The 14,666-nt window shown below is 34.0% G+C and overlaps 2 long non-coding RNA genes across 2 annotated transcripts; both read left to right on the forward strand.

The window, feature by feature from the left end:
• The first annotated feature begins 1,059 nt into the window (after positions 1-1,059).
• Positions 1,060-6,290, forward strand: LOC144252076 (uncharacterized). Its single transcript, XR_013342908.1, has 4 exons — positions 1,060-1,122; positions 2,064-2,183; positions 2,486-2,556; positions 6,145-6,290. It is a non-coding gene; the product is annotated as an uncharacterized LOC144252076 (long non-coding RNA).
• Positions 6,291-9,676: 3,386 nt separating this feature from the next.
• Positions 9,677-13,339, forward strand: LOC144252072 (uncharacterized). Its single transcript, XR_013342904.1, has 4 exons — positions 9,677-9,759; positions 11,797-11,847; positions 12,397-12,454; positions 13,206-13,339. It is a non-coding gene; the product is annotated as an uncharacterized LOC144252072 (long non-coding RNA).
• Positions 13,340-14,666: the final 1,327 nt, after the last annotated feature.

Raw genomic sequence — 14,666 nt, forward strand, 5'->3', positions numbered from 1 at the left:
AAGGTGCATCTGGATTTCAGAACTATTTAAAGGTGAAAAATCATCCTTTGAAAATCAATTTAAAATGGTTATTAAGTATCTTAAGGACTTTTGAATGTGATTGTAAGGAAAAGCATTGCAGAGGGGTTAATTTGGAACTCTTCAGGGAAAGTTGAGGAAAATGGGTGCAGAAGAGGAAAGAGTTGCAGGTGAGGAGAATTGCTAGATCACAAGGTGAGCTGTTGGGCAGGCAATCCACAGACACAAGAGATCGTGACATTTAAAACATTCCTATGTATTAGGATCTAGGTGCTTGCAATATTTTACACTGCAGATTTGATATTTTCTCCTGCCAGTATAATAAACTGCAAAATCTTGAGGACAGAATCTAAAACCTTCCATAAATTGGCCTCAACCTGCCTTTTCCCTCTTCTCTGCTGCTCAGCCGGGCACTTTATGCTTTGCTATCACGATTCTATCTCCAAGCACTGCCCGGAGTGCCATTTTAACTGCCTATAGGTCTTTTTATTTGAATACACCAACCTCTTTCAATGCACAATTATGATAGGAATGGGCATTTCATGACCAGTAATCGCTTCCATAAGACAACTACACAAAAATCACCTGGTGCTTTGTGCTTGCCAGAACCATTTGCAAAAGCAGGTGCCATTTAGCTGTTTGTGACTGCCTGTTAGATTCGTGGTCAGCCTTAAGAAGAGCCACCCTATTACTGATTGCTTCATGCAAAAAGAGGGAGCAGAGCCATTAAAGGCTACCAGTGTGACACAGGTGTTGAATTACTTTTCTCAGTGTGTTCTATTCCATGCTTTTCCACTATGGAGCAAGAAAACTAGGTGGTTAGCGTGAGTGTGCACTGTGCATGTTTATGTGCTATTATTCATGAGGTTAAACACAATCTCAGCCAAGTCATGGTTTGTCTCACTTTAGTGAAGCATTTCTTTGAAAAATTTCAGGCACTGTAATTGCATTTTAAAGATACATAATAAATTGCTATTAGGCTCTGGTTAGGAGGTTTGCTGAGGTGTGAACTGATCATTTTGTTCCTTTCTCTTTTATCAATAGGCTGTGCTTCAAGTCCCTGTCTTCAGAAGACAAAAAAGATGCGCTGGAATATCAAAGGCTGTAGGTTTATTACTATACAATATGAATAATTTAATGCAGCAACAAAATAACATACTGATAAAAGCCAATAAGTAATATTCTATTCATAGCTGACTGGATAATCAAAGCCATTGTAGGTGCTTATTCTAATACTAATTTAAAATTTGCATTCTGGCTTTTCGCCTTCCCACACGATAACCACCTACTTGCTGAGATATACTGTATACCCTTTGGAGTCCTTTACAATTGGGTTCAAAAGTACACTTTTGCTATATGCAAGAGAAGGAAAATAATTCATTGAGAAAAAGTAATTTTGCCTTAACTATTTCATCTTTTCCTTATTCTTTCAGTTTAGTGTTTGAAATTGTACTGTGTATAGGTTTCCTGTATGCTTCCAAAATGATCATATTGACCTTAGAAAAACTATCATGGGGTCATAAAAGAGTTTTAATTAGATCATTGGGATTTTCACAAAACTGTTTTGTAACACACTGTAGATGGAAAACTGTCCTTGGCTGTAGTCTCCACTCATGTACAAATTAAATTCATTTTTTTCCTCTTTCTTTATGAGTTCTGCTTAAGATAAGAATTAGATGGCTTTCCCAATTGCTCTTAGATGTTTTGATTTTGCTTTATTAGCAGAGAAACATGATATTTACAACCTTTGGCACCAGGATCGAATTCTAGTGGGGGGAAAGTGGATCAAGCCCCTCTGTGATCTTCAAATAGGTTCTTTGAATAACTGATTTTCACTTTTCTTTTTACGTATGAGAATCATTGCCTTCTACAGAAGAAGGATAAAAACTCAAGGTCACTTTCTGGTTTTGGAGTGATTTAAATCCTTAGGTAGACATGTTCTATTTTTGTTAAGGGCTTGAATAACATTTATCACATTAATCACAGGGGACTGATTTAGGCATTAGGAAAACAAAAAAAAAGCAATTCCATATTCCTTTTCTCAGCCAGAACATGTGCTTGATCAAGAACGGAATCACTGAGCTCGAATCAGCAATCACACAAAATAAATGTGAGAAAGACTAAGAGAAGTTTTCAGAGAGGAATCTCTGAGTCCTGCTTTCCAGGTAAAGGTAGAAGGGAAATTAGAGACAGCAGTTCTCCTAAAGGTCAGGGTTTAGATGCAAATTGCTCTTTGCAGGCTCTGCAAGCCTCACCTACAGCTGGAAAATTACTAGAACCGTTTAGTAGAGCCCAGGTCTTTTTATCTGATAGGCATATATTCTTATCTGAGGCTTTAAATCTGTATGTCAGTCAGTGACGGCATCACAGAACTATGCCATCTTTTAAGTAATCAAAGCAGAGAACCTCTGAAATCAGGTGATAAAATATATAAGAAATGAGATTGATTTCATTCTGTTTCTCTTAGAGCAGCTGAATCATGTCAGATTGCACAAAAAAGAAAACCCAAATCTTCTCTGAAATGGCTCGGGTAGGGAGGTATGTATTTTCATTTAAATGTAGACATTAGCTCAAAAATATTTGAAGATAGTTAATAGAAAATAGATTTGCCTATAGAAGAACACATTTGGGTACTATTCAATAAGCTCTCCACCAGACCAGCAAAAAAAAGTAATTACAATTGCTGTTTTTCATTTTGCTGAAGAAAAGCTTCAAGTTAAATTTTATACTTAACCATAGATATTTTAGTTCTTGGAATCAGTTTTCTCTGACAATGAAATCTGAAGCTTATTTGTAAATCATCAAATGTCATGTCAAATGACAACAGAGGATAATTTCTTTTTTACCTTTAACTTTTTCAAGTAAGAAATCGCTGTTTATTTAATAAGTAGTTATTGGATATCTGCTTTTTGCAAGGCCTCAATTTAGTCCCAGAGGATAAAACTAAAGTCTAGGAATTTATGATCTAATAAGGCTCTTGATGTCTTTGTGCTATTCTCTATTTTATTTTGTATTAAAAAAATCATTAAAATAGCAGACTTTACATTTAGTAGTTATGTGTAACTAAAAGTGTCGTCTGCTGTACTATGGAAATGAAAGAGAAATGTCATTTATTTAACACCTACTGCAAGTCAGTCACTATGCCAAGTACTTTACAAGCATAATTTCATTTTTAAAAATAATTTCTTTTAAAACAATTTCAAATTTATAGGAAATTTGAACATGGTACAAGAACACTGATAAATAACATACAAATTTGGCTTATTTTGGTGCTCTTTGCAGCAAAAGACCCAAATCTATGACCACACATTGTGCTCATTTATCATGTCTGCTTAAATCTCCTCCAGTCTGAAACAGTTCTTTAGTCTTTTCTTGACTTCCAGGACTTTGACTTTTTTAAAGTTACAGGCCAGACATTTTGTAGAATGTTCATCAGTTTGGATTTGCCTGATGTTTTCTCATGATTGAATTCAAATTATGCATGTTGGGCTGAAACAATACAGAAGTAATGCCAGATACTCTCATTGCATTCTAATGGTGGTGCACCATGTCGATTTGTCCCATTGCTGACAATCCCATTCTCAATAAACTTTGTTTATTTTCTGATTACAACAGGAATATAGCTTCCATACCAAAATTCACATATTTAAAATACTGTGAATGTGCAGCAGGAAAGGTAGTTATAGCTTTTTTGTCCCTAACTGCTCTAAAAGATTGGCATAAAGCCATCCTATTTTCTGTTTGTATATCTTACTATGCAGTGGTCTTGGATATAATACATTATCTACTGTAATTTCCACGAACAACCTTATGAAGACATTTTTCTTAGCCCTCATTTGCCAATAAGGACATTTGCTCAAGGTCATCCACATGGGGAGGTAGAATACAAAAAGAGGTCTTTTGACACCAAATCTCAGGTTTTATTATGTACTGAGTTATAAGTGACATAGGTATATAAAGAATTTATTTATGTCAGATATTTAAACTAAATAAGTTTAACTAAGTTCTTTAATATCATGAATGAAACAAAATTTGTTAAATTAGCAAATCAAATTGTATAGATTCTTAATAACAGAGATTAACATTGCCTGATTTTTGTAAGTAAAGCACTTTCTCATCACCTTTACAATATTAGTAACAGCATTTTAAAAATATAGAATATTCACTGATCCCTCTGTGTGACTTTCTCTTCATATTCAACTTTCCCTATATCATTTGGTATCAGATAATTAAAATTGGTAACCAGTATGTTCTGTAGAAATCAGTACTGCCATAAATACTAAATAAAATGGATTCTATTTCTAGTTCTGTCTCTAACTACCTACAAGTTATGAGGTATTTTTCTTAATTTCTTTTTCTCTCAGTTTTTATTTATTTAATTATTTACATATTTATTTATTTATATTCAGTACTGGGCATTGAATTCAGGGCTCATGCTAAGCGAATACTCTACCACTGAACTACACCTTCAAAACATATTATATTTTACTTTAAGCCAAGTGAGGATCTCTTTAAGTTGCTCAGGATGGTCCAGAACTTGTGATTCTCCTGCCTCTGCCTCCCAAGTATTTATGATTGCAGGTTTGAAACACTGCACCTGGTTCAGGTTTCTTTTCTGTAACGTTAACTGAAAAGCTCTCTTTGATTTTCCGTATATTATTATGAAAACTAAAGCAGTGGACAAAGAAAAGAAAGACTACAGAAGTCATTAATTTGTGAGTTAAATTTTATCTTATATAAGGGAAATTTAAATTTAAAAATTACAGTGCCTTTCAAAAAGTGTCACAAAATATACCTACACCACTGTTAGATTTGCCATTTTCACTACATCAAAGAAGAGATAAAGGTCTGATTATTACTTGATTACAGTATATCCTCAGGTTAGTAAAACATTTCAGTGGGTTTTTACTCTGAAAATTACTTTAAAAACTCACTTATTTAGTTCACCATGACACAATAACAAGTGTTATTACTTAAAATATAATTGTTCTAATTGCATTTACTATTCTTTGCATTCAAAGAAAAATATTTAGCAGACTCAGTTACAATCAATAACTACTCATTATCAGTTTCTGCCAGATTCAAGTCCATGGATGTTTATGCTTTCCATTTAGGGGAATGCTGCTTATTTGAAGTAGCTTGCTATAGTGAGTAGGTAAGTCAATGGAATCTGATATCAGAAAACCTAGATTTAGGTCTTGGTTCTTTTTTTCTGTAGTTTTTTACATTTGGGCTAATCCTGTTTTCTTAGTACCTTTGTGAAGATCAAATGACTGGTTTATGTAAATGAAATATAATCCCAGATTTGAGTCAGGGATGAATTAATTTATGTTTAGTATTATTATGGGTGTTTGTTTTTTAATGTAGATTTGAAGGATCTGAGAATCTTTGGATGATTGGAGTATCATATCATATAAGGAAATCCATTTGGGAATCAGGACAATATTCTTGTAATCAAAACATAATGACTTGGAAGTCTCAAATTTTTACTTGGGGGGAAAAAAACTAGTACTGAACTGAGACAAAGACACTACCCATCCAGAATTTAGGCATCTTGTTCAAATCATGGTCTGGTTAACTGGCTGAGAGGGTGAAATAAGGCATGCATTTGGTCTTGGCCTGGATTTCAAGTGTCTGCTTCAAATCTGGAGTAACTCCTAATGTTTTGGGCTTATCTGAAATAAAGAGGCCTTTCACAATAGCACCAAAATGTGCCTTGCTTGAGAATGGAACTCTGAGTAGTTCTACATAGAAGTAAGCAGGGTTGGCAAAATTTTCTTCTTTCCCCATCTGGGAGTTTCCTGAGATGTGCTCTCCCTGCATGTTACAAATCTATTTGACCAACCAGCATCTTCCTAGCCTGTGCTCACTGTCAGAAGTCAGATTCTAATTCATGAGAGAGGTGGCAAACTAAAATTGGCTTGTCCAGGAAATTTCCAAGAAATCTGCAAGTCTTCATCACAGGATATTTAGGTATAAAGCAGAGCTCATAAATTACAGGGTTATGGTCAGATCCAGCCTGCAGATGTTTCCTGTTGGAATCACATTGTATTTTAAAATATTTTTAATCAGCTGTTCACATTTCAATTTTAAGAAATTTTGCATAAAAATCTTGTTGTTTTTCAGATCTTGTCAAACCTGAGACATCAGTGGTGATCACCTTGGTTCAATGTCCCTGTGAATGAGGAGCTGAGCTGTGGTTATAATTATATAGTGGTTAAGAATGTGGACAATGAGTTTACTTCCTGGTTCTACCTCTACTTAGCTGTGTTCCTCAGGCAAGTTAAACTTCTCTATGCCTCAATTTCCTTGACTTAAAGTGCGAATAATGATTCTACCTCTTCCTTCAGGTTGTGTTAGAAACTAAATGTGTTATGTCTGTCATGTGCACAAAAGAGTGTCTGGCCTGTAATAATTAGTATAAGTAATTTTCCTTATTTGCTTTAGTTGGCTTATGAGAATTCTACTTTGCCCTTGAACACATCTGGCCCATTTTATAAAATATTTTGTAACTTGCCTGTTTCTCTTAGATGTTTGAATTTTTTTTAAATCTTTGAACTATTATCATTTTCCTCAAATAAAATGGTAGACATAGACTCCCAGACTACAATGAATAAATAATTCAAAAATTAAAAAGAAATTATGAGAAAAAGTCATCATCCTACAAATTGTTAAAATATCCAAATTATCATTTGGAGAGCCAGATACAAGATTTTATAACTAACTTATCTGCCAAAGACAACCAGATTAAAGAACATGAGACTAACATTTCTCCAAAAATAAAAGTAGCTTATGAGTGACAAGGCAAAGTTTTGCTTACCATTTTGCTATTTTTAGATTTAATTGTGCAATGTAGATATTTGTCACTTTTTAAAAAGTTGAACAATAACATAGGAGAAAGGATGTAAAATTGATTTTCTGATAGGAGTTCAACTGCTGAAATAAAAAAATTACAAGTGATTATAGTAATGATAACACATTTATTTTCCCACATTTTGATCTCATAGATTATTTCTCACCAGAGTTAATGGGTTAAACAAAGAACTAGAGGAAGAGTCAGAAGCCCTGGGTTCAAGTTCTTACACTCCCAATAACTCAGCATGCTCTCCAACCTTCAAGGATCCCATTAATCCATCTATAAAACTAAGAAATTCTGTGTTATGTCACACAGGATTAGCATGAACATCAATCAAATGAATTAAAGGAAAACTAGCAAGATGTCTTAATGAATTAAATTGGCTAATGGTTGTTTTGGTATTTTATAGAGATCATCAAGTAAAAATAATTGAAGTAACTGTGTAAGGTGTTTTTGTATGCTTGATCCCAACCAAAAGGCCCACAAGTGATAGAAGTTTTAAAATTTTTAGATTTTAATGTTTCTTTAACTTTACTGACACCCTTTTAAATATCCAGCTCATCAGGTTAAATATATTGCATCTTATTAAAAATAATATACTAAATAAGATAAAATTCCCCAAAGCTTCTCTTCCCTACAGTCATAGCTATATATATATATATATATATATAATCTACTAACACACAAAGCTAATAGAAATGGATGCTGGACTTCAATGTGCTCCCCAAACTAGTGTTGTCAGTAAAAATCTGTGCTTTCTAGTGGTAAGATGCCAAAAGAAAAAAAAATCACCCTATTCATTATTCTGGACAGATCAGAAACCTCTCCTGGGAAGCCTGTAAAATTCTACTGCAAAGAATAAAGCTATAATATACTGTCAGCAACAATTTTCCTTGGCAGGGGATGGACAATATGATCTAACAGTCCCTTTTATTTCTAATTTCTATGATTCTGGTTTTTTTCAAGCCTTATATAGTTCTCTTAACCCAATTCTGTAGCATACTGAGCCAGAATCTCCTAGTGTTTGAGCTGCTCTCCAGGGTTATCAGGCACTTTGGAAAATACATGATCACTGTGTTCATCAGGTTAACTCTTTTTTTGACTCATGTTACGAACAAAGCTTCTTTATCTTCATGCAAAGTACAGTATTTTTATGAGATAATATACAGACAGTTTTTTTTTTCTTTCCCCTACAGGGTCAAAATCAGCATAGATTCAAAACTATTGCCCAACTGCCTTGATGATTTTTAACTCTTAATGATCATAAGGCTAGGGACACTTTTTTTTCCTGAATCCTGCCTCTGGAGTATCTTCCTACTATGCAGATCTTGCTCAAAATCTCTTCAGATACTTCAGTGTTTACTGGGCAAAGTCTAGATTCATTAAGATGATAATTCCACCATAATGTCTACATGTTTTGGAAGAAATTACATATTAAGCATCTTCTTACAATAAATGCAGTCCTATGGGCTAAGACACAACAGGTTCATAAGGTATTCCCTACTCTGTTTGGCTTACTTCTAAGAGGGACTCCAACAATCAACATGAGTAATATATAGAAAACACAGATGGTGGTGTGTGCTAAGGAGAAAGATAAAGAAGGAACAGAGGAGGAAATGTACCAAATAAAGTACATTTTTAACTAGGGCAGCTAGGGAAGGCTTTTTCTAATAATTATACTTATTTAATTTTACCCTGTGTGTTCTCTATTGAATAAGAGAACCACTATCTTGAATGCTAGGTAATGCTTCATAACTATTGGTTAATTGAATGGCATAGTATGATCTATCTATCTCATATTTTTAAGGTGCATATACATCTGAATCTACTTTCTAATTTATTAAAGGTGGCATTGGCATTGTAGACTTATTCTTGGGCATTTGATTCCTAGAGAAAGCAGAAAATATAAGACATGTGAGGGTAGAGATATTGTCTATTTTGTTCATAACAGAATCCCAAGGACATAGAAATAGGTCACAGTATGGGCTCAATAATTTTTGAATGAATCAATGAAACATGTAGGGAAATCCAGGTATGCAGTGAAAAGCAGAGGAGAGGAAAATGTCCCTTTAGCTGTTACGTGCTGTGCTGCTACTTCACAGAATCTGAGAGTGTGATAGAATATACCGTATTTTTTTCCTTATTCATTTGCTGAGGTAGAAATTTTTTTTCCATGGATAGAATGGGATAACTACTACCATAAAAATTCAGCATTTATATATTATATGCTTCCTTTTCAGAAGTGCTAGAAATTGATTGACTTCTCAGCTTAAATTAAAAAATAAAAACCAAAAAAAAAAAATCCATAAGTTCTTATTGACAATTAAAATAACATCCCTCTACCTAATTACTTGGAATGCAAAAATCCCAATGGAAGGGAGAGGGGTCAGAACTTAATACTTTTAGTGATCATTATTGCTCTTTTAAAAATTCATATCGATGAATTTCAGATAGTTTCCTCTAGGGGACGTTTTCCATGGGATGATAATGGGAGGGAATTTGGAAGGAGAAAAGTGTTTGAAAGTGCTGGGGCAGATGAGGGAGAGTGGTGGAGAATTTTTCTTGTCTATTTCATATTTTATCTAGTTCAGATTCTATTTAAATTACCTCCTGGCAAAAATTGATTATAAAATGAAAACTCCACTCCTATCTTAGGCAGAGCTTTCTGAATTACTGAAAAACACAACACCAAATGAAATCTGGAAAAACAATGGTTAGTATTCCTTGCAGTTAGAAGAATTCTAATTTGGAAGGTCTGAATTCAAGACTTTTTGTCTCTTTCTAGTTCTCTATTCCTGGATCCACCAACAGTCTCCTTGAAAAGTTATTCTCTTATCTCCTTCATGAGGATACTTCATAGGGTTTTGTTCAAATCAAGTGGGAAGGTAAGACTTTATTCCACCCCCCTAAAAAAGAAAAAAATACTTATGCAAATATTGGTTATGGTTATGGACCAAACAATAAAACATACATCCCTTGTTCAGGAAGATAAAATGAAGAACACTAAATTACAATATAATTCTGTTTGCTGCATATAGAGGATATCCACTAGAATATCTTCATTTTATAATAATTTAAAAATTGTGCATATGTAAAACAATGTTGATTTTTCCTTTTCTGTTATGGACTGAATATTTGTATCCCCCCAATATCCATAGGTTGGAATCCTAACTCTCAATGTAATGACACTGGGAGGGGTGATTTGGGGAGGTGATTAGGTCATCTCATGAATGAGATTGGTGCCTTATTAAAAACATTAGAGATTTCCCTTTCCTCTTCTATCATTGAGGGTAGAAGAAGATCCCTGTCTAAAAACCAGGAAGCAGGCCCTCATTGGAGAGCACATCTGCTAGCACCTTGATCTGGGGCTACTCAGCCTTTATAACTGAGAGAAATATTTTTGTTTAGATGTCCCAATATATGGCATACTTGTTGTAGCAACCTGAACAAACTAATTCAGCCTCTAGTAATGAAGTTAGTATCTCCAGCCTTCCTAAAATTTTTCTAGATTAGAGATACTAGATATATTTTCAAAATTATTTTAGTTGTATAGATCATATTTTTTTTAGTTGTCAATACACCTTTATTTTATTTATTTATATGTGGTGGTAAGAATCGAACCCAGGGATTCACACATGCTAGGCAAATGCTCTGCCATTGAGCTATAACCCCAGCCCCAATATAGATCATAATTTTATAAAGACTATAAAATAAAAATTCTTGGTTAACATATTCAGATATTTTTAGGTTTTTTGATTCTAAAATTCAGAAATATAGTCTTGCATATAGTAGCTTGCAATAAAAAGAAAAATTATATGCATGATGGTATGTTAATTGGTTGGTGTTGAAGTGTCTATTTTCAACTTGTATCCAAAACCATATAAACCCCCACAGCTTAGTGTCTGAATTAACATGTCTTTATTATTTTAGGAAACTCTTACCCAGAGAGATGGAACTGCAAATAACATTATTGTTTGTTTCAGGAATTTCCTGAAAGTACAGAACTAGTTATATTAGATAGCTCAAGTAGGCTGATCAAATCTACATGACTCACTTTTAAAGACTTGTCTTGCTAGGTATGTCAACCTCAAACCATTAGTTCATGAACTTGCCCAGTCTTAATCAAGATTCTCTTCAAAAGCTTCTAAGATCTCATAAATATTCTGCTTTTCCCTCCCCTCTCCGAGATGCTACTAAGATTCTGTAAATGTAGCTATCACCTATTGCAACACAGATTTACTTCTTTTACTGGTTGTTTTTCTGCCCTATATTCAGGGAGCTGCCATTTGACAAAATTCAGGATCTTTTCAAATGATTAGCAGGACTTATTTTTGCTTGAGGAATTTTTCTAATAAATTAAACATATTTCAAACTAAATTATAAGAACTAGAAATTAAATTATTATCTAAATAAAATGGGGCTTTAAATGCTTGACTTATACTTTCCCTTAAAACACTGAATCAGTCTTCATCTTTCTATAGAAAATAAATGCTTGATGCAGTTTGCACAGTGAAATTAGCTAATTACTTTAAACTACATGAACTTTGGTAATATTCACTGAACTGTACCATGTTTGCAAATGCAATTGATGTGTATTCTGGAGTCTACATACATTGTATCTGAAATGTTTTTCCTTTTTGAGAATTAAAACCCAACAAGCATGGACCAAAACAAGAATGTTTTTCTAATTTCCTTGCACAAGTTTAACTGCTCTCACTTGAAATGGGTGTTATACAGATGATAAATAGTGAACAGACTTTCATTATCTATCAATCATTCACATTTAAAAAGAATCCTTCATGTGTGTATTTTAAGTGATGTACTAAAAAATGGAAATTATGCTTTCAGATAAAAGCAGTCCTAAAAATATATTAAATGTAGGATTAAATTTAGATAATGTAGCAGTTGATTTCACTTAACAGGGAGAAGATTAGAAAGTGAATGACAGCAAAGAAGGTCTACAGTCATATCAGGTTTGTCTTTGAGGAGGAATAAGACCCATCATATCTGTGCATACAGGTCTTGAGAAGCACATCTTAATAAAAAGGTGGTCACAGACAGCAGAATACATCAGACACTAGAAAGGCAATATGTCAATCAATGGAAGGGAAACTGATGTGATACAGCAATTTGTATACGGGGTAAAAGCGGGAGTTCATAATCCACGTGAATCAACCGTGTAATATGATGTATTAAGAACTATGTAATGTTATGAACGACCAATAAAAAAATAAATAAATAAATAAAAAGGTGGTCACGAAGACTGAAACACTCTGATTCAGCTGCTTATGTCAGATATCTGATATTGAGTGTGGTGTGTGTGTTTTAAAATGTATGATAAGCCAATTTTAAGCTACTGTAAACTCTGTTGTATTTCTAAAGCTTTGAGAGTAACATGCACTAGAGAAATCTCACTCTTCCTAAGACTCCCCAGCAATGTCTATGGATAGTCCATTTTAACCAAAGAACCAGAAGAATTCCCACCTGGGATTTTCAATTCTCATGTAATCTTGATTTGACAGGTGGTCAGAATTAAGAGGACAAAGAGTCTAAAGGAGAGCAGGACACCTGGGAGCCCACGTAAGTATTTTAACAACTACCAGTAAAACTCCTAAGTATATATTGGTGGGAAAATGGTTTGAAGTCAATAAGCAGCTGGCCACCGATTTTAAATCTAGCAGCAGGTTTATTCCAAATACAGACCAAACTGATGGTAGCAAGGTGTTCATAAACATTTTCAAAATGGCCCAGAAAAAAGAGTTTAGCTCCCAACAATTCCACAAAAAAATGATAGAAAGTTATTTTAATCATCTAAATAGCGTGTCTAGTAGAAATGCTTGCTTAGACCCCAAATCACTCACTTCATTAGCTGCCAGATAGAGGTCAAAAAGAAAATCAAAACAATTATTGAAATAAAAGAAAAAATAAACTTATTGTTCCTGTCTCTCCCCAGTGCCTGAAGTCATTATTGTAGTGCTCAGAAGTTCTACCAAAATTAACTATTTCAAGTCATTAAAATGCTCTTTACGGTTGCAAAGAAAACATTTTGAGAATTCTCATTGGCTTCAGACCCATTGTGTCCACAGAAGACAACATATACTCACTATATTCAGGCTGGATGCTACCAATGACAAATTCCTAAATATGATATGTTGCAGTGTTTCAAGTTTTAGTTATGGTAAAAAGAGTACAGATTGGAAGGTACCAGAAACAATAGAGGCCAATGTAGGTTAAATATTGTGTTTTAGTGGTCATATTAGTCTCTCTGTTACTTCTCAGTATCTGCATGTTAATATCATTGTAAAGACTGACAGGATATTCTCTCCATTAGTGACATCTGAGCACAGTGTCTGCCATTGCATTGACAGATGCAAATGTTATTTGGGGGCCTGGTTCCAAGACTCATTCTAATACTGGAGCACATGGAAAGTTCAGCAAGATTGTCACATGCCAAAATGTGACCATATTTGGGTAACTATTTTTAAACAGGAAGTATTTTTGTTTACTTAATATTTAGAGAAGTTAAATATTTAAAAGTGTGCGTCTATCTACGTGTGGTTTAATAAGTTCCCCTCTTTGGAAAAACTAAATTTAAATGTAAAATGTCACATGGAGTTCCCCATATTTCAGTGGTTCTACTTTTACTGTGTGTTGAGCGAAACAAAAATATTGACTAAATTCAGAAATGTTTTGTATTTTACTTATCAGTACACTCTATGCAATAAATGATATTACATGGAGACACATCTTAGTTTTCAGAATATGTTTGTTGGAAGGGACCTGTATGTGTACTAAATCAAATATTGTTTGAAATATCTACAATTCACACGTTGAAAATAAGCTTAATGTTGTGTGTACCACCATCTCAAATATGAAACACCTAAAAACTTAAAGTGAGCAAGAAGTATGCTACTTGTGGAAACTTTGAAATAATTACTCTGACTGCAGAATTGAAACACTGGGACATAATGGGTTAAAAATAGTGAACACAGACAATCAGACACACCTGGGTTTCAAATCTCACTGGTATGTGAACATAGGAACAAGTATTTATCACCTTAGGGAAATCACATGACTCTCCCAATTTATCGAGCTAACTTCTAATGGTGCTTTAGAGAGAATTAAATGATACAATTTAAAGTATAAACATACTGCTTGCTTGGCACAGTATGGATACTCAGGATCTCCTAGCTCCTACTCTTTTTCTTTTCACTGCTTGAAAATCTTACATTCTCAATATATGGATGAAAGCTGGGACTGACTCAAGATAAAAATTAGAGAACAAAAATTCATGCCACGTAAAGATTCACAATAGAATTACTTCACATAGAAAACTGTGCTAGTATATTTACTACATTCCACAATTTGCAAATTTCTTACATCCACTCATAAGTCTGTGTCTTGAATAGGGGTGAGTGTCTCTAGAAAACCAAGGTTGAGACTCTTTGCATCTGGTAGAATGCTTCTAATTGAAAGAATGATTTCAAACATGCTGGATGCTTATTAGAGACCTGAAAAGTAAATAACTTTGTGAATATTGGATCTAATACAATAATCTGTTGGAGTCATTATAATAAGAAATTTTTTTTTTTAGTTTACAAGGTGATTATACATTGAAGATATTCCATCATGCAGTTTGCACAAAACGATCCTGCTAGTCTTAATTGCTGCTTCATCTCCCCTGCTTTTCACTGTTGTGGAAGGTATTTTTCAAGCAGCAGCATGTGGCTCAGTGGCTGACACCACAGGCAACTATGCTGGGAGTTTTGAAGTTTCCTATGTATTAGGTTGC

This window comes from Urocitellus parryii, unplaced genomic scaffold (genome assembly GCF_045843805.1).
Source record: "Urocitellus parryii isolate mUroPar1 unplaced genomic scaffold, mUroPar1.hap1 Scaffold_37, whole genome shotgun sequence".
Classification (NCBI taxonomy): Eukaryota; Metazoa; Chordata; class Mammalia; order Rodentia; family Sciuridae; genus Urocitellus; species Urocitellus parryii.